The 21,360-nt window shown below is 41.2% G+C and overlaps 1 protein-coding gene across 36 annotated transcripts in view; it reads right to left on the minus strand.

Moving 5' to 3' along the window:
- The window catches only part of plekha5 (pleckstrin homology domain containing, family A member 5), a 112,835-nt gene that overhangs the window by 53,620 nt on the left and 37,855 nt on the right, over positions 1 to 21,360 (minus strand). Inside the window, exon 1 of one of the 36 annotated variants that reach the window (XM_037766901.1) lies at positions 8,380 to 8,772. The exons of the other annotated variants lie outside the window; for them this stretch is intronic. The gene's annotated coding sequence lies outside the window, so the exon portion shown is untranslated. Of the gene's footprint in view, positions 1 to 8,379; positions 8,773 to 21,360 lie in introns of those variants that run through there. 36 annotated transcript variants of the gene reach the window in all.

The raw sequence follows: 21,360 nt of genomic DNA on the forward strand, positions 1-21,360 counted from the left end.
TTTGTTATCCTCTTCACATTATAAAGTAGAGACATTCAGCATTCCACTGTGACAGGCCTGACGATGCTGACGATGAAGGCATGCCACATTGCAGATATGGATATTATTCACAGTCACTTTTATTGCCTCCACATGGCATCAATAGCTGATTGCAAATATGACAGGCTTATATTGCAAAACAATTATTGGAAAAAATATGTGGGTTGGTTGCCTTGTCACGCACAACATAAGGGCTCTCTGAAAACATCACTGGATGAGAATGTAATCAAAGTTGATGACAGCAGCCATTGTTGCATCGAAATCAACAGATGCTGCACAGCTAACAGCTCAAAATCTCTTTTTTGAGTAAATGTGTTTTTCAAAATACCTCTGCCAGCTAATCTTAGCTCACAACACCATTTGTAACGGTCACACATGCTCTTGAGGATGTGGTCTGTGGTCACTACAGTCAAGATTAAGTCAGCATAAAATCACGGGGCTGCACAGTAAGGGGAGCATATGGTAACATTTTTGCTTCAATCGAGGGTAAAAACATTGTATTCTCTTCAGTTAGGTTTAGGATTTCTTCTTGTTTTCCAGAGAGAGATGTTGGTTTATTGGGTGGGTAGGGATTGCCTCTTGACCTCATATGTATAGAAGTGAGGAACTAGGAGTGGCAATAAGAGCTGACCACCCTGTAGGGAGCAGGGTTGGGCAGTCCAGGACTGTCCTGTCCACAATAATTAGCAGTGAGCTGCAGTAATGAAGAGCTTAAGGTCTGGGGGTCAACACTCCACAGGCTTAGTTTTTATTGTTCTGGGTGGGTCTTTGATCCCTCCCTCCCCTTCTACTACAGTTTAACCACAAACAACTGAGAGGCTCCAAAAAGGATCTTTACATTAGAGAGAAGAGGAAAGGTCTTTATGAGTTTTGACAACATAGCGTTGGGTTTTAACACCACAGTTTGGGGGCCCCTTTGGAACATTAAGATCTTCACTTGATACGTTTTTAAAGAGGTGAAGTGGGGGCAAACATTTGGTTTAGCATTCCACCTTATTCATGTTATTTGTGAAGCCAAAAACTGCCATTTAATGCTAATTTTGGACAATTTTCACCGAGAAATCATATTTGATGTTCATTAAACAGTCTGAAGTTCATTAAACACAAAAACAGAGTTGTTTGACTTTTGAAGTTCTAAAATCGGTGTCAAAAAATCTGAACCCAAAACCATCTCTCCCTCAACCTCTCTATTATTTGAAAGTATAGTGATAGTAAAGACAAAAGTAGATAAGGAAAATCTTGTCATTTTTCAACCCCCTAAAGAGTCATTATGGGGGTAGCTAACATCATTACAGCCTTACAAGATAACCTGACCTGCCAGATGGTTTGTTACACAGAACCATCTGAGAAGCCGTCTTTGAAAACTGTTTGAAAAAAGGGTAGGTACTTTCAAAAAATATTTAGCAGGTGATTGGATGAACCATCTGTCAATCAAACTCATGCCACAGCCAGTCGGGAGAAGAGTGAAAACACCTTTTCCCATCGAGAAAAGCCTTCACTGCCGTTCTTTGCTCTTCTTTCCATGAACAAATACTCTCCAGTTCTGGTATTACTGATGCTATTGCAGCTTGTATGCTAACCTCTTCAGGAGCTGCCATTGTTGTTTAGAACGAACAGTAGAGGCAAGGTAAGGCAAGGTAACTCTGGAGAGTCCAAATAGAAGACGGAAGAAAAAATAAAAACACTACTTGTGGTCATTTGTTTTGACAAAATGTGACTGTAAAAAAACTGGAGGGGATTTCCTCATGCTGCGTTGTGTTCAAAAGAACTAGAACGAATGTCATCATGAAGAGACTGAACTGCTGTCGTTAATTTGGATGCGGGGGAATTTATGAAAAAAAGCTTTTAAAACAAACTCTGCAACTTCGTCAATTTGATACTAAACAGGCAAATGGAAAATAATCCACACTGTATTGCATGGGAAATAAGACTGGGAGGAAGATTTTGATGGATGTGACACACACACTAAATCACATCCATTTATAACTTTTTGACCACTGTGTATTTTGTGGCATGGAAAATGGGCCAGGGATCAGTTTATATTGAAACATATGGTGTGCAGCGACGAGGAAACTGACTAGTTATCCTCTTCTAATTAGGGGTCATTTTCTTTACTTAACACTTGATTTGTTGCTGCTGTGGAAAAAAAAAAATCATAGTCAAATGCAGCATGTCTTATATTACAGGATCCTATTATCTGCATAACAGTCATGTTGCTACAAGATTCAAGTTCTGTGCTTTTAACCACTGTTTTTTTTTACTTTGGGAAACCTCTAGGGCTGTACCGAATAGTTTGAAGCTTCAAGGCTTCATTGATATCATTGACATTCGCATTGTTTTTTTTGGCATGTTTATTCATTCTGTTTAAACCTGGTATTTCTGTACAGTTGCAGATAGATATTAGACTAAACTAATTAGCATTATACTATTTGCACAATTACATTCCAGTGTTGGCTGAGTAGGATTGTTTCGGACTCATGTGATCTAAACATTTCCAATAACTCCAGAGTGTTGTCAAGTCCAAAGGTCAAAATTTATTGAAAAAAGATAGATGTAATCATTTCCAAAATCCGCAACATGTTTTTATTCAACGAAATATTCTGCTTCAATACATATTTGTTGCCGTTTAGTCTTTCAAAAACAAAGTTTTCACTGTGGTCAAAAAACGGTTTGCTCTCCCGCTTGCTGCACACAAAGGGAGGCACGCACTGACGAGATATATTCATTAAAGAAAGTTGATTTAATAAAAAAAGAATAAAAGGTACGTGTCCACAGGCTCCGTGCTTTCCACACTTCCCATTCATTGTGTATGTAAGCAGCCATGCAATGCATTCTGGTAGTATGGCGGCGCGATTCGAGAGACGGGGCGTCACGTTGGCCGCTCCTCATTTGCATAAAGTTGAGGTCTATGCTACTTTATTCAAATCACGGACGTCCGAGTGCTGACGAAAGTGTTGTCGTTCTAAAATAAAGACAGATTCAGCAACTGCATGGCCATATTGTTTCCGGTTTGAAAGCTGGGAGCAGCAGCCCACGAGGCAAAGCATTCGTCCAATTCGTCAAGAGGCAGCCCATCAAGCGTCCAATGCTTGGAAGCGAGGTGATCCCTCGCGATAAAAAACGCCCATGTGGACACGTACCATAACTCCTTTAATCCGAATCATTTATTTAAATATAGGGCTGGGTATCTAGTAGTTTAGATACTACTTGTTACTGGGTTGTTTCAGTCTTAAAAAGGTATCGAGTGCAAGTACCCAGCCCTATTCAAAAAGAGTATTTTGTTCGAGGATTTTATTGGGAGGATGATGACGTCATAAAAAATGATGAGACATTAGAAACTTAATTCGAAAACCTCAATAGAAGCTTCAAATGTAAAAAAAAAAAATCAAATTCAGTACAGCCCTTGAAACCTCAAGCAAAGAAAGCCATGCCTCTCTGTCTGTCCTCACAACCCCTATGAATAAATGCTGCCTTACCACAGCAAATGTATCCTAATTATCTTTAATTCAATGTCCTTCAAGCTGCTTCAAGACCTTTAATGACTGGGCATCCTACTGTGTAGATATTGAACAGTGCAGGTCAGAGCAATCAAGCAATCCAGCTTCCATTCCCAAGGATATGATCTAATGCAGATCTCAGTGCAGTAGATAATCACAGCCCTCACAGCAGCACAAGTGAGAAGATTTTAGCACACATTGCCTCGTAGGATCACACCCTCATCCTAGCAGTGCTGAGCTAGTGAAATCAAACCAGACTGCATGGTACATATTTCAGCTCTGGCTCCCTTAGCCCATATCCATGTTATCACATTTAACTCTGCATCCACACATGTGACTAGTTGGTGACATTTAGAACTAACTCCATGTGTGCACAATCGTCGTTCAGGATCACACATCTAAATGCCAGTACATCACAGGAAGAGTCTACAACAGTTCCCTGAAACAAATCCTGCAAATCACCAAACAGAGCCTTTCAGCGATAATTAATTCTCTAGTTAATGCTCATAAATCTAATCCTATTACACAGGAAGGGACTCGGACACAACGTTAGGCAAGGCCAGCGACTACTACTGAATAAAGCTCTCACATTATCAGGTGAGTATTCTTAACTAGCATAAAAAGAGTTGGCGGCAGTGGAGCTCCTCAATACCTCATGGGACATTGACTGGAGGTATGAATAGCCCGCCTCACAAAAGCTGAGCTGAATAAGCAGAATAGGCAGTTTGTGAGTGGGCATGTGGGGGGCAGCAAGAGAAAAGACAAAAAAAAAGACAAAACAGGGGCTTTGCGGTGCCGGAGAGGCCACATGAAATGCAGAGCAGCAACATGAAGCAATGTGCTGTCACAAAATGTTAATACCTGGACTACTGTAATGTTCTTAACTAATTTGGGAACAACATACTATATCTTTAAGGCAATGTTGTGGGAAAACACCACAATCATTACAGAGAACACAGCCAGTAGCTTCAGCTGTTTGACTTTAACCTTAGACCTTTTTACTCAACCACAGAAAACAGCTGCTCATTCGGGCAACAAATCAGATTTTTTTCCCAAACAATTCAATTAGCAGCCCACTTAGAGCAGCTGCGACTGTGTGCAAAGTGTGTCAAGGTGACACAGCTGAAGAATAATTCAGAGCCATGGAAACAAGCTGCCTTCTTAAGGAAAAAATGCTGATTGAAAGAAGTGAAATTTAGTATTTACGGAGAAAATTCAGGAAGTGAAACTGTAGTTGTGTAAAAACCAAGCTTCACTGTGACCTATCACCAGAGGCCGACATGATACAACTTTTCCTAAGTAGACAAAAGGATTGGTTCCTTAAAGGTCTATTTATGAAACAAAAATTCCAAACATGACACCATACATCTGAAGTTTCTATCTTCACTTTCTGTGTCTGTAAAACTCCCATTGTTAACCAGTCAATGTTCAATTTCAGGCTTCATTAAAGACAACAGCAGCCTGGCATTCAATACTGCTTTCATGACAGAGAAACGACATGGAAGAAACCCAAAGGCAGTCTGTCGAAAGTATCAAAAAACACTGATATCTGTGTTTTAATGTCCTGAAAGTGAGACAGGCATCACATCCATATACTGTACAGCTATGTAGGTCCCCTGCAGGACAAAGAGCAGAAGCACCCAAAATAGCACTCAGATTCTTCTTATCAAGGTCATCTCCTTAAAGAAATAGATGGATGAAAGGCTGGGAAGCTGCAGGCTTATGGACTATTGACTTAGTATTTTTTAAAGATATGTAAAAAGAAGTAATGTAAAACATTACCTTCAGCTTTGTTTCATACTATTAAAAGGGTAAGAAGTTGGACTTTTAGGTCTTCATTCATACTGGAGTAAAGAGGCAAATTAGAAGCATTTTGAATTCATGCAAAACTCAAACTGTTTCTATAAAAAAAAACATGAGCTAGTGTCATGCCCCTACTGAAATTTCCTTACAAAATGTATGAACACACACTGCTGCTGCATTCATGCAAATTAAACATCCAGCATTCAATTGAGAAACTAAGCACACACTGGAGGGCAACTTCTTACATTCATTTTCTCCACATCTCAGTAAGAGTACAAACATTTTACAGGAATGGTAAGTCTGTATATGAGAACCAGTACATTGGCTGCAGTTTTTACCGTTTTGCTGATATATCTCTCATCATGACTCAAAGCCTGAAATCAAATGCGGCTCCACCCTCCTCTCCCCTTGATGTCTTCTGCTCAGTGAGTGCTACTGGGGCTGGACCAGCAGCCAATAACAGGGCGTCTACTCTGTACATCTCCATTACTGCTGACCTGCTCTTTAATGAGATCAGTGTCTCCCATAGAGGCCTATACTATTTATTTAGATGGGCCATCTGAATAAATTTGCTCCATCCAAGATTTTGTATTGAATATTTGTCACACTTCAACTATCCAGCTTAAACTGAACTATCGGCAAGTGTGGTTGTAATCATTTGATGTAAAATCATATAAAAATGACTTCCTTAAAAAGATGTTGATTTGTGATTGCTGCGTCTTGCAGTCGACTGAAGTGTTTGATGAAGGAGTGCCCCGCCCCCGGGCTGAACACCACAAATAAACCCTGTCTGTAGGAAACATTGCGGAAACATAAAGTCTGTAGGAAACACTGAAAATTGAGGACAACTGTCACAGAATGAGCTCATGGGGAAAGTGAATAACTGCTGCTCCTTCTCTCCCTGTGGGTTTGACATGTGTCATCACAATCTTTTGGCTTTGTATAGCGATGGCAACACTACACACACACACTAAAACTACCCTATACTAAGTGTATATGACGTTTAATAAATATATGGGGTTTTAGTGAGACATTACAAACAACTGTGCCGTGTGCAAAACATCCACTTAGTAATCAATCGATCAGACTATAGAGAAAGGGTCTTGACCACAAGCCCCGGCAGAAATACTTTGATCAAACAAGGATCCAGATGGTTTTCAGATTTGCTATATTTTTTACATGTAGACACAAAAATAGTGGCTTGCTTTATAGATGATGTTTGTGCATGGTCTAAGGCTACACATTCAACAAAATAAGACACCTAATATCATGCCTAAAAACTAGCGATAATAACGCGTTAATGCAAATTCGTATTAACGCCACTAACTTCTTTAACGGAACTTGCGATTTTTAGGTTGTAGTGGGCTCAGTCTTAAAGCCAGAGTGAAGATAATGGCATCATATGAAACTACAGAACTTAAGGAATCCATTGGTACCAACTATGTTATACTAGCATGTCTTGAAGGAGGCTAAATAACGCTCCAAAGTTACGCACAATTTTGGAAAGGACAAACGGGCATGGTCCCTTGAACTGAAAGTGGGTTCTATGGGTACCAATGAGTCTCCCCTTTACAGACACGCCCACTTTATGATAATCACAGTTATATTACAAACAACTGTGCTGTGTGCAAACATCCACCTAATAATCAATCAATCAGACCATACAGATAGGGTCTTGACCACAAACCCCAGCAGAAATACTTCAATCAAAACATGAAGGTGGTTTTCAAATTTTCCATATTTTTACATGCAGACACAAAAACAGTGGCTTGCTTTATAGATGATGTTTTGCATGGTCTACAAAATAAAACGGCTAATATGCCTAAAAACATGAGGAACAGGTTCAACTGCTCTCTGTCTGTTTCCAGGAATTTTATCATAAACCACAAGATCAAAAAAGAAAATTCAATGAAATACATGTTGCTTAGCAGATCTAGAGGATGTGATCTGGTCTACATTGGTTATTAAAGAGAGGACATAGTCTAGGTCACTGCGGGAGAGACAGTGGGCAATGCTATAATTACGACTTAACTGACTGTGATTAACAGATAAAAGCTTTTTAAGATCATCCAGAACCACACAGTTGATGCAAAGTAAGGGAATACAGTCATGGGGGTGGAAAAAAGTGGCTCACCAAGGCTGCTTATAGTAAAGTGATGGGCAACACTTCAGAAAAATGGAAATGCTGTTTCTAGTAACTGCAAACACTGAAGTGTTGCCCATAACTTGACTTTAAAATTGGCAGGAAAAGGCTCTCTTTTCTGATTGAGAATAGAAACTGCATCAAGACCAGACTGCACTGAAATTCAGGGGAAAAACAAGACTAAGCAGAAACTGATAAAGAAAGTCAAAAGTATTTCCCTCCAGGGGTTTTTTGCGATCACTGTTGTGGTCAGTTGCTTCAAAACTCCCGGGCCTCAGCTTTAACTGACCAACAGAATATGAGTTTTTAAAACTGAAATGAAAGATGAAGAATGTAATACTTGAATTGCAATTTCCTTTTTGGCATTGCAGGTCCAAAAGTAGAGCAGAGAAAGAGGTGCTTGTTACTGTACCTCAACAAGCATACTCAATTTCTTTTAGAATGGATATACCTGAAACTAATTACAAAAGATATCACTAAAAAAAGGTCCACATACAGTAATGCAGCATTTAGATGCTACTATAGGTGAACTCCAAGTATAGGGAATCCTCTAACTTGACAACACAGATGGTGCCTTGACAAAAGGGTTAACAAAATACACCAGTATCACTGTAGGCTACACCACAGCATGCTGCTGCAAAACACATTAAGCCATGTGAGGAACAAAACGCTGACTGGCCGCAAGATAGGAGCTGGTTATAGAGCTGCAATACACACACACAAGGCAATCCCAGTCAGGAGCTGCATCCATCTAAACAGCCTTTTGATAGCAGCAACCATCACAATGAAACGCCTCAATCCTTATCGCGTTAAGAGCAGATCCCCCTCAGTGTGTGTGTGTGTAGTGTAATATATAGATGTCGCACACGTCGACAGCACTGCAGGTCTTTTACTTACAATGAAAAGATCCCATAAATGTCCAGGCAGTTGCGGCGAAGTCAAACGTGCAGGAAAAAAACAAACAAGGACACGTTGTATCCAAATGTGAACGAGTTTTCTGGTTACTTTGAAGAAAGAAAGAAAGAAAGAAGCGTGTGTTGTGAAGTGAAGTGCGCTCGGCTCGGTCCTCTGCTGCTGTCTGTGTGTCTGTGTGTGTTCACGCGAGCAGGAGGAGCAGGAGGCTGACTGACTGCTGCGCCGCGTGGAGCCAGCAGTAGTAGAGACACACAGTGAAACCCGAGAGGAGACGCGATGATGTCACGGTCCGGATGTAAAGAAAGCAAGAAAGCAAGGTGGCCGGTGGCGCTTTTGTTATTCCGGCCCAGTTCCAATCCGGTCTCTCTCCACACCCCCCCCCACTCCGTGATGGACTGAACTCCACTCACACAGCTCAATGAAGCACCTCTCTTTAAAGCTGCAGTAGGTAGGATGGATTGGAGCAAATGTGATTAAAAAAAAGTTATTTTATAAAAGGGTCACTAAGCAAGAAACTGTGTTTATTTCGAAGGGGAAATTGCCTCTTTTGTGGAGGAAGGAATGACTTGTTTTTCTCGTAAAGATATGACTTTATTCTCGTAATAGTACAATTTTTTTTTTTCTCGTAAAGATATGACTTTATTCTCGTATTTTTACGACTTTTTTCTCGTTAAGTTATGACTTTATTCTCGTAATATTACGACTTGTTTTTTTTAAAATAGTATGACAGGTCGGAGGTTCGAATCCGGCTTGGGGCCCTTCTGTTTTCCCCGTGTTAGCGTTGGTTTTCTCCGGGTACTCCGGCTTCCTCCCACAGTCCAAAGACATGCAGGTAAGGTTAATTGTTGACTGAGTGTGAATGGTTGTCTGTCTCTATGTGTCAGCCCTGCGATAGGCTGGCGACCTGTCCAGGGTGTACCCCGCCTTCGCCCAATGTCAGCTGGGATTTGCTCGAGCCCCTACGCAACCCCTAACGGGATAAGCGGTTGCAAATGATGGATGATGGATGGATGACTTTATTCTCATTAAATTACAACATTTTTTCTCATAATATTAAGACTTTATTCTCAGCTAGATTTTTTAAAGCCTGAAAACAGAACAATGAGGAGGAGCAGAAGTCTAGTTTTCTCCCAGAAATATTTACAATATGCTGAAAGGTTATTATGGAATTTTTGCCCAATGATGCCAACAACTTTCTGCCTACTGATGCTTTAAATATATAGTATAAATAAATGCAGTATCAATGCCAGAATAAACCACAGTATTGCACAGTTGAAGATTATTATGGGGTTATAGCCGCTGATATGGGTAAAAAGATAAATAAATATATGTTGTATATAGATATTGCAATCATATGAACATGCCTACTGTTTTCTTTACCAGACAAGGGTATATTTGATCCTAAATACAACGGAACATTTAAGTTGTTAACATCTGTATGATATTGGATGTCTATTTTAGTTTGAGAAGTTTTTGCTAATTGGTTTGGGATGGCACTTAATATGGTGGACCCTCCACGCGAACGTGCAAACGGAGTGGAAGTGGGTAGAGAGAGGGTGTAGGTGGTGGATTGGAATTGGGCCTCCCTCCCTCCCAGCACAGCAAACAGAGGATGCACTCAGACACGCACAGGACGAGAGACTAATGGTGTCCTGGTGACATAAATAATAAAATCACTACCGTACTTTCCTCTACAGTAGTCGCGCAGGATTTTTTTTTTTACAGGCAATTACAATTTTACAAACTCCTCCGCACGTGGAAGAAATGCATGGAAAAATATGGGACATTCCACCCCAAGGCGTTATTACAAAACCGCATGGCAGAACTGAAGTGACACCATATCCCAGATTTAAAGTTGTTCCATTGTTAGTGTGGGACTGTATCCAGGCAGGTCAATAATAGTATAACACATACATGAATTTGAGCTTTATTTCCTCAGTGAGCTATGTTATTTCTGGCTTGCATATGAATGTGAGTAGCTGCACCTCCCCTCAGCTCATTCTTCGGCAAGTCCTGACAAAGGGGGCATGTTGAAAAATGAACTGCACTGAGGTTCAAAAAGCTCATCATGAAAGTATTTTCATGATAAAGTTGTGGTGAATTTGTTGCAAAATATCGTGGTTACAGTTCAAGGGATTATAGGCTTCCATTCGTGTCCGTTCAAGTATACTGGAGCTATCGTGGTTGAAGCTTGTTAGTTTCAATAGGATGGAGTGAGAGAAAGAACTGAATATCAAGTAGGTTCAGCAGGGAGCCTGCAGCTATTGAAGACATGAAAGCCCGGACAATGACCTCGGCCCCAACCTAGAAGCCAAACAGCTCCTCCACTCATCAACCTGCTGGGTAGTCAATGGTGCAGGAAGACACCCAGAGACCGTCAATACGCTCTTAGTGGCTGCTTTTCTCTCCATGTTTCCTCCCTTTAGTGATACTTCAACATTTCTTAAGAGTGCACTGTAGCTCTCAGACTCATTAACAAAGACTGAACACAAATGCATTTTTATGGGTTGAAAAGAGCAAAGAGGCATTACGGATATTAACACCATCAGTAACTACCTTGACCAGCTCTACTACATTAATAATGCATCATGCTTCCTTTATAAAGCGGGGGAGGGGGGTGTACACTATATCAGTCCTTCATCTATCCTTGGTCCTCCTGGGAGGGCCACAAGCTGGAGCTTGGAGCCAGGGAATATGACCACCACCTGGGGCACAGAATGGACACCATGCCCCCAGAGAAAGCAGAGAGACGGGGGGGAATTAGTATCTGGAGGATATGATATTTAGTGACCCAGTCCATGAAAGATGGCAAATAAGGAGCTTGTGCTCCAACGCCCACAAAGAAGGTGTCAGAGGGGAAAGGCAAAGCAAGCTGTTTAGCCATCTGCGTATGTGCCGTGTGTTGCCACAGGAGAGCATGTCTTTTTATTACAAGATTATTGAATGTACATTGGCTGTCAGCATCCAAATCAAACAACTGTCTACTGTTGTAAAGAAAATTATTTCCGCTGTCAAGCCCTTCACGTTGTTATAAAAAAAACAGGATATGGTGGTTACTATGGATATAGAACAGTAGATGTGCAAAAGGCCTCGTCCAAAATCACACACTATGCACTACATACTCAATATGTTTACTATCGTTCAACATACTTTTGTGTACATAAACAGAAGTATGTATCTTTTCGGACGCACTGAGCAGTAATTTACGTCATCACTTCCTGAGAGCCTCCTTGCCGGTTGGAGACGTGTAACCATGGTAACCCGTGTCAACCTCATGTGACTAAAACGACGCTTTGTGAGAATCAAAGTCTGAATTAATTCAAAATATGCCTAACAAAGTTAAATCTTATACATACAGTTCAATTGAAGCGTTATTGACGTTACAGAGCTGTCCGTCAACGTCCGTTATGAACGTTCTCGTAACTACCGCATTGCATTGTGGGATATTTATGCCGCCGTAGTGTCCAGCGTTGCATACTGTAATATTTCACCGGAAATAGTATGCAATTCGCTTATTATTGGTTTCATACCAAGCTTTCGGACATACTAAAATACCTCACATACTGTTTTAGCGTACTAAATAGCATCAATGCTGTTGAGCTAGCAATCAGCTTTGACTTAGAACTCAGCTGGTCTGTTGCTTGGTAGCTAACAGTAAAGTTACCTAGTTGACTAACTAACTGTAGCTGTCGTTGACCCTTAAGTAAAAAATAAGTCTCTCATACTGACGCGTGTAAAGTGATGTGAAGCAGTTAGGTGATAACCAGTTGGTGCCCAAAGGTGGCGATTGTAAACAATACCCAGGTAACATGGCGGACGGTTATCCCATTAGTTATGACATTATGTCGCATCTACTGTTTTATATCTATGGTGGTTACAGTCAAAAGTGCACCGGTTTCACAGGTTCACCGTGAGCTTCTTCAAAGTATTCTAGACAATGTTCCTTATTGCTAACTCATTGTAAGTCAGTCTGAGGGCGTTTGCTAGATGATTAGATAGCAAATGTCACCGTCACAGCCACCAAGCCATCCTGACTTAGCCCAAGCATACATCTTCAGGCTGCGTTCAAAATCACAGATGCCGTAACTTAAATTGCCTCGTGGCTAAAAACGTCTTGTGGGGAGACCAAAAGCACTTGTGAAATCAGTCACGATCAACCCAGCAGCTGAGCATTTGTTCTGATTACAACTGTAGGCTATTTGTCGTAATTTCCTTTTTATAAATTAGGAAACATGCCAAGCTCAGGCTTAATAGTGGAAGAAAAATAGTCCTTAAACCAGCTCATCAGGCATTCAGTGGGAGTGGGAGACTACTGTTCCAAGAATCTGTTTAAGAGGGGTGTATGAGCACACCAAGGTCATAGAAACTCTGTTTCATCTCAACTCAAAACTTAACTCCACTCCATTTTATGGCTACACACCATTAGGCTTTATGACAGAGTGAGGATAACATGGCGGGCAAGCTCAGATGTGTTGATGTTATCACAGCGGAGTGGTTGCTTTGGCTCCACCACTCTTGTCTGGCCATCGAAGCTCAAGGTCTTGTAAAGTAACAATGCATTGTGTTTGAAGGTAGGTACAGAGACTATGAACAATAGCAACACCTGTACAACATAATGCAATCCAGTACGATAGACCTGCAATATACAGTGCTACCTTTGAAAAGCTGATCATGTTCAATCTTTGTTTAGATAGGTGATGAGTCATCTCTGTGCTATTTTTTTTAGGCCACAGTTTGTTTTGAATAGTTATAAAGAGTTATTATGTGTTCCTGCCCCTTTTACATAAAAATGGAATAGTTGAGGTGTGTACAACACTAAACTGTTTATAAAAAATGGGCGTAGTCACTGTGACGTCACCCATTGGTTTGTGGACTGACATTTTGAAGCCTCAAGTTTGGCATTTTGGCCGTTGGCATCTTGTTTTTTTTGCAACCAGAAATGACACAAGAGAGTGGTGCTTAGTACAACCGAATGCTGAATAATACATTTTTAGGCGACCAAAATGTTAAAATTAACTTTCATGAACTGAACACACACTATGAAAGGGTTGAAGTTGTAAGACGAAAATTTTGACAACCCCCAGACCATACAACGTCGTGGTAGCGACCTGTCAATCACAAGCTAGCCACGCCCTAAAGTATACCCTGCTTTATGGTCTATTTGACTCTAAATGGGACCATACTTTACTAAATGAACATCATGCTGTTTTGATGAAGACTTGAAACTAGCGATTGAGACCATAAACTCATGTTTACAATGTTTACCGAGGTAATAAATCAAGTGAGAAGCAGGGTCATTGTTTCATAGATTTTTTTCTCCTTTTGCACCCAGAGGAGTCGCCCCCTGCTGGCTATTAGATAGAATGCAAGTATAGGCCACTTCCGCATTGGCTTCACTTTTCTAAACCGGAGGTTGCCAACTGGTACAACATGCTGTGCTAATTAATGTACTGTTGTGGTGTTGCTTCTAAAAGCATTCGTACCTTGAATTGCATAATAGTCTTGTGCGTCAAAAAACACTGAATCCATAGGGTGGTCTATGAAGCTGAGAAAACCCTCTCCTATACTGTACATTGTAGCAATTATCAATGAGCAATAGAGCATCTCTCTTCAGCTACAGTTTCCACTAGAGGCTCCATCCGGTTCTCAGCTGACAGATGCCGAGGAGAAGCTTTCAGACTCATTAACTGCCCACACAGAGTCACAGAGAGACGGGAAGGGAGAGGGAATCGCTAAGTGTTCACATGTTTATCCTCTCTCGGAGGATCCTCTCCTACCTGCCCACTCGCTCTCGTCTCCGACTCTTTCCTCTCCTACCTACGCTCCCACGCTCTCTCTCCTTTGTCGCTAAGGTGCAGGTGTTCTTAACAGCTACAGGTACAGTACACTGGCTGCAAGCAACAGTAGCCTGAGGTTGGTGGTGAAGAAAAAGGCAGCCGAAATCAGAGCGTTTGCCAGCACTCTGCAGGGGCCTCTGTTCCAACTGAGCCATGGCGAAAGAATACTGCATGCATAAACACTTCCAGCTTGTCTTCAGGGAGCCAGTGAGTAGATGGGCTGAAATGGCCACCCTCACTTGGTGCGCTCGTGTGTGAGTGTATAGGGGAAGGGGGTGTCTTCTGCTCCAGTAATTAGCTGTGTGTGTTAAATGGAGCTGAAAAACAACAACAGACTCCTTGGTGCCTGAGCGGTCATTATCCACAGACAAAAGACCAAGAAGTAGTCACTCCAGAGACATCAGTGAGTTGGAAATATTACTTTTTTTTCTCAACAGAAGACTTTGTAGAGGTCAATACATATACAATGGATATATCAGGGTTCCACGTTAATGTTTTGTTGGGTCAGAAATGTACTTGCCCCTTTATTAGCAGTTATCAAATAACAACAAAGTTCATTGTCATGTTTAATCTCGATTTAAGTTATTGAATCTGGAGTTTCACCCACATCCACTAACACCACCTAACTAAACTCCTGTTTCTAGAATAATTAAAATGCTCGCTTGCAATTCAGCTCATAAACTTTGTCTTTCATGCCGCCATTTTCTCGCGAGTACCCAATCGGTATTATAACTCTCAACAGATATGAGAAAGAAGCGAGACGGCGAGCTAGTCCATCATCAGCTCCAGAAAAAAATTATTTCATTCTTCTTTTTACCAATGAGTTGCTAGATTTACTAACCCTACGTGGCATTTTACTTGCCCTGGGCAAGCGGACAATCCTTATTGTTGAGCACTATATATTAACATATTAACATCAGATGCATGCATATGCATGCAAAATGGTGCCTTCAAATGAAATTTGTGAACTCGTGTTTACGACATGGGAAGTCGTGTACACAATATGCTTGGCATTCAAGTGGCTAAGTCGTGAGAACACCGCTGCTAAGCAACGGCAATATTAACGTTACTTTCGGCGTCTAGAAGCCACAGAGGCTAACAATTTAGCAAGATAGCAAGCATGTAAGTAACATAATGTAGTAAATGCAAAGGCATAATGAAGGAAAAAGATGAGACCGTTGGGAATATCAACATTTTCCTCAGACATATTATAAAATTACAAAGAAAAACAATATACGACTAAAATTACAATATATTCACTCATTATGTACCAAAAAATGAACTTCCATGACCTCCGCCATTTCTGACAACGTCAACAAACACGTCACAACTCGTGAACGCGGAGCTTTCAGAAACTTTCCACTTACGAGGTTGTGATAACCACAAGAGGGGGGGCGTTCATAAGGAGTCTTCTCTTGAACACGGTAAACACGACCCCATTTGAAGGCACCAATAGTCATTTTTATTTGTAAAGTGAATTCTGGAATGAAACACTAGATAGCTTGAAATACATCCAAAGGACTTCTAGCTAATTTATGACGAGGCATGGCATGCTCCAGGGAAGATACCAGCCACGATTTATGCCATCTAACATGATTCCCAAAGAACAGAGCAGCAGAAAGAAACCTCTTGAGCCGTTTCCATCGCTGCAACGGAGACAAGGTTGTTGGGAATTGAGAAATCTCAGCATAAGACAGGTTTTTTATTGTCTGAATTGACAACAGAGATGGAAATGCTTTCATCTCTGTTGTCAATTCAGACAATAAAACCTTTCTTGTGCTTCTGATAGTGAACTGAAAGACACCTAAAATGACTCTGACCACTGTATTGTAGTTACAACAGTTGTATCCATGACTCTTTACACCAAATGCCTTTTTTGGACGGATATAATGAGAGGAAAAAGTGTTTACACTAGCACGCTGAAGAAAATACTAATTAGAAAGAGATCAAAAGGAACGTGGCTGATTTTGCAGCAGCTAACAAAATGGACCAATCAATGAGGAAGTCAAACTCACAGTCCCCCCCGGCTGCCAGGAAGTTTAGGAGAGCTGAATCCTCTCGTGAATTACGAACACCCCACTGACCGTAATTACATGAGCAGGCCAAAAAACGCTGTGCTAATGACACATTGAAAATCAATAAAGTTGTTTCTAGGATCTGTCTCATGCAAGCACAAGAGCAGATATGCTAGTTGGAGGCGCAGGCGACGTGCAGTCCTGGGAGTACGCCAAGATGTAAGAGTCACAAGAGGGATGAAGCAAAAGAGTGGGAGGAAGATTAGGCCTGCAGATCAGTGAACCCGCAGAGTTGTTCAAGCACAATGACCCGGGAGGGTGACATCACAGAAGGTCAGGCGGAGAACAGAGGGGTCGGACAGACTCGCTTCACTGCTCTGGCTGCTTTGTGAGCCTTGGCAGCACTGACAGTCACAAATTCCAAAGTTTGTTTGCAAGTCAAAACACCAATAGGGATGCGCTCTGGCATGAGCCCTCACCCAGCCCAGCCCCCCTTCAACACAACTCAGCCAGCTCATGGCTGCTTGCTGAGAGGCTCGACTCTCTTTTCCCATTAAATTCAGTATCAGCAAAAAAGGGTACAGCAGAGGCTCCCGTCTCCAGTTGTCCGAGAAATATCCATAGATGCATGATCTCGGATAATAAAACTGACAGCACGGGCCTGTCAACTTTGTGTTTACAACACAGAGGCAGCACAAAGGTAATTATATGGTTATGAATAAACACAGCGTCAATATGAGGGGCTTCGGTTTTGCAGACTGATGAGATAAGCATGTTATGCTGGGTCCTGCAAAAACTCATAAAAAACTGTTGGAATCTGATCAAGTCACATAAATGGTAAGCTCTGCGGCTAGCACAGAAAGATAAAAAAAAATTGGCACTGCATATGAATATAAGAGGAGGTGTTATTGTGCATACATTACAGCACTAACACTGCAATTACACTGGAAATTAGGTCTCTGCTCCCCATTGCCCTACAGTAGACACACTATCCACAAATTATCTTCCACCATTTGTCCTGCAGATAATCATATAATACGAGTTAAATCGGAGTCAGCCATTAATTTGGGTGGGTTAACATGCAACGACTGACCTGATGACGCACCCCCTGACATGGGTTGAATGCAGTTTGGAGACTAATGACGTTTATAGCGTAAGTTCAGTCAGGAAGACCCTGTTTACGCTCTCATTCATTCTCAAGTCTTTCTGTCTCTCTCTCTTATTGGCTCCTACTCTATCAGCTGGCTACGGGCATTTCACTCTTAGGTAACCAACCAGATTCTGCCATAATCTCCCTGAGCCAATCATATCGTTGCTATCACATTTTTAAACTGTGCTCCTCTCTGCTGCTGTCAGTTGTCATTGCAGTACGAACCAACGCAACCCGCCTCCACCCCATCCACCTCACGATGGAGTCTAATCGCCAAAGACTTTGCACTATTCATCTTATGCATCATGTCATAAATTATTGTCCGTTCGAAATGGAGTCTCTCCTGACTGAACTCATCTTCAGCACAAGCATGCAGAGAGAGAGAGCTGAAATTGAGACGTTAGTTGGTAGTGTACATGTTATTCTGTGGGTTTGCAGCAACGTACGCAGAACTACAATTACAGACTCAAGACTGAACAGTAATGACAAGGGATTAACCTGTGAAAACAGTAACTGGGTCAAACGTGGGTTGACAATACATTCATTAGACCAGTTCAGTAGATGTGTCTGTCTCTCATATGAACTGGGTGTATGAGAACATGATGGTGGCGTACTTTATATTCACAGTAGACATAAATTGTTTAATAATGCATTGAGATGAAGAAAATCAAGAACTTGGACGTAATTCTCAAGTCGTCTAATGAGAGGATTGTAAAATTCACCACTTAGCTGAAGACATTGGAGCTTCAAAGAATAATCGATCTGCTTTTTTTGACAATTAATTAATCAGTTTGAGCCATTTTTTGATGAAAATAAAGTAAAAATTCTCTGATTCCAGCTTCTTAAATGTGAACATTTTCTGGTTTCTTTACTCCTCTATGACAGTAAACTGAATATCTTTGAGTTACGGATAAAACAAGACATTTGAGAACGTCATCTTAGGCTTTGGGAAACACTGATCGACATTTTTCACCATTTTCTGACATTTTATAGACCAAACAACTAATTGATTAATCGAGAAAATAATCTACAGATTAATCCATCCATTCCCCTTGGGCTTCTCATTGTTACTACTGTTATCATTATTATAACTGTTATTATTATTATAATTATTATTACATTAATTATGTTCCTTGCTCATTTATCCATTTATCTATTTCCTTTCCCATGCTCTCCCTTAGTAAACTACCTTTACTACTTATTTATTTCTTATTTTTTCTCCTCTCTCCATATATCCACCCTAAAGATGAATCCATCCATCCATCTATTATCTGTAACAGCTTGTCCCATTCAGGGTCGCGGGGGGGCTGGAGCCGATCCCAGCTGACATTGGGAAAAGGCGGGGTACACACCCTGGACAGGTCGCCAGACTATCACACGGTTGACTTATAGAGACAGACAACCATTCACGCTCACATTCACACCTACGGGCAATTTGGAGCCAACAATTAACCTAACCTGCATGTCTTTGGACTGTGGGAGGAAACCGGAGAACCTGGACACGAGGCAATAGTGCTAACCACTGCAACACCATGCAGCCCGATAGATTAATTAATCAACATGAAAATTATTGCTAGCTGCCCTAGAAGACATTACTGTTGCACAACCATATAGTCTATGCAAAAAACACACCACGCCAATACTAAAATAACTCTGAATGCATGACAAACTGTGGCATCTTATTCACAGTGGTGAAACACAACAGTGAAACTACAAAAGACCCTTTCAAGGCCACTCACACTTCCTCCAGATAAATGCTAACTGTCAGACCTCACTCACTCTCAGCTTCCACAGAGGACACATAAAAAAGATACACACAGTTCATTGTGAGCCTAATGAACGTGTCAACTCTTGTGTTTGTGTGTAATGAGGCTGTTGGGAGTGGATAATGTAGGCCACGGTGCTGATTTGATAGAGCCAATAACACCGACCCCATCCGCATACACGGGGAGCCTCCGTAACCAGCTACAAAACTGATGATTATACAGCAGTGGAGAAGCACAGCGCAGCATGTATCATCTGCCCTTCAAGCAGCTCATTTCCCTTCTGAGATAACGCTGTGGTTTCAGATTTATTATGGAGAACAGCCTTCAGATGCAGAATCAGCTTCTGTTGCACAAATGTTTACTATATGCAGTACAGCAATAGAGCTGAGACACACTTTGTGCTGTGAATGTGATCGACTCTGCTCCGCCAGACCTGAGGCAATGTGTGTCTGCATGTCATAAAAGATTAGTTATGTATCCAACCACAAAATAACATTGATCTCCCTTCAAAACAATCAGAACTTTATCTTCTCAGTGAATGACATCAGATTTCCATTCATCACAGCCAAGAAAGCAACCTACTGGCTCTAAAGGCCCCCTTTTTTTCCCTCTCACGACTACCTCCTTCATTGCTAAAGAGTGGAGTGAAAACTGTCTATTCAACACCATCATCACCCCGCAATAAAAACTCTGAGGTTTTATGACATCCAGTTATTTGAAGACCAAGCTAATTGCCTAAATGCAAATGAATGTGAACAAAGAACTGAAATGGTGAAGAATTTCTTTTGAATGAGTTAGTCACAGCCCCAGAATGGCTTCAGCAGGTGCAACTGCATACTGGGACAAGATGAGGGTATTATTAGTTGGGAGAGTGAGAGTCAGAGGTGGTGTAAGGTAATAGCAAGGTAGCAGCAATGGCTATTGTAGAGGCCTGAGGGAGGGATGTGTCTTGTATTTCTCTCTGTGCTGCTGTAGCTGTAGCTGTTGGTTCATCATACACACTTTTAAGTACAAGTTTAAAAGTGCAACAAAATGATTTATATTTATTATAAAGCTCTTAAAAATTAAAAGTCTATGAGAGAGATACTCACTGTGCCCCAGTTCGATGGTACCTACCACTGTAATAGTAAGCAGGTTTTGTTTGTAATAGTTTATATGATAAAATATCATGACACTATGATAGTGAAACGATTTTTCCCCCACCCTTAATAATTTCCTGTTAATGCCAAGCTGGTAAACGGTATATTGATTGCTTGTATACTAATAGAAAAAAACAGTATACTATAAAGATTAGTATAGTACATATATACCGTTTTTTTTTTACAGTATTTAGAATGTAATGAGGACACAGAGACTGTGACAGCCTTGTGACTGAGCTCCTCCTCTTGCTCTCTGTGTTTTTTCCTTGTATTTTAGCCACATGTTGTGATGGGAGGGGGTCACCTGACCTCCTATTATCCACCTGGGTTGGCCACGCTATTTAAGCTCACTCTTCATCCTGTCTCTCTCTCACCATCATCACCTCCTGTCTTGTTGGGTTTTTTTCCCCAACAAAATACCACATAACCACTCAACAAGGCAAACAGATCTGAATTACAGACTAGATTTATCTTTATTAAAGGTGCTCTATATGATATCCGGAGCATTAATATAGCAGTAAACAACTATTTGCTATGTAAGGATATACAGGAGTAATGTCTTGAAGTCTCTCTCTCTCTGTGTGAGTGTGTTGTAATCAGAGCTTCTCCTTGTTTTGTTGACATAGCCGGGCCAGCCACACATGCCTTTTAGTGCATGTTTGTCTATGTGAGCGCGCCCCACAGGCTAGCTCGCGGCCGCTTCTCTGCACTGCTCTCATATGGCGGTTACATCTGATAACGCCGTCCTGACCGATCGGTAGCACCCGTCCTTTGAATCCCCCCCAGGTTAACACTGTTAGCTCTGTCAGCACTTTTTGCTGTTGTTTCCACTGTTAGCACTTTTGGCAACGTTAGCAGAGAGCCGCTGGCTTATCCGTCGCCATGTTGAGAGCCATGCAGAGGCAATAGAAATGCTCCCAATCTTGCATTCAGCACCTTTAAGTTAGTTTAGTTTTAGTTGTGATTAAAATACAGCTGAAACCATTGGATAATTAACCTGCAACTATTTAGATAACCTAATTCAATTTAGTAATTTTTCAAGCAAAAGTGCCAAAC

The sequence above is a fragment of the Sebastes umbrosus genome, chromosome 4 (genome assembly GCF_015220745.1).
Source record: "Sebastes umbrosus isolate fSebUmb1 chromosome 4, fSebUmb1.pri, whole genome shotgun sequence".
Taxonomy (NCBI): Eukaryota; Metazoa; Chordata; class Actinopteri; order Perciformes; family Sebastidae; genus Sebastes; species Sebastes umbrosus.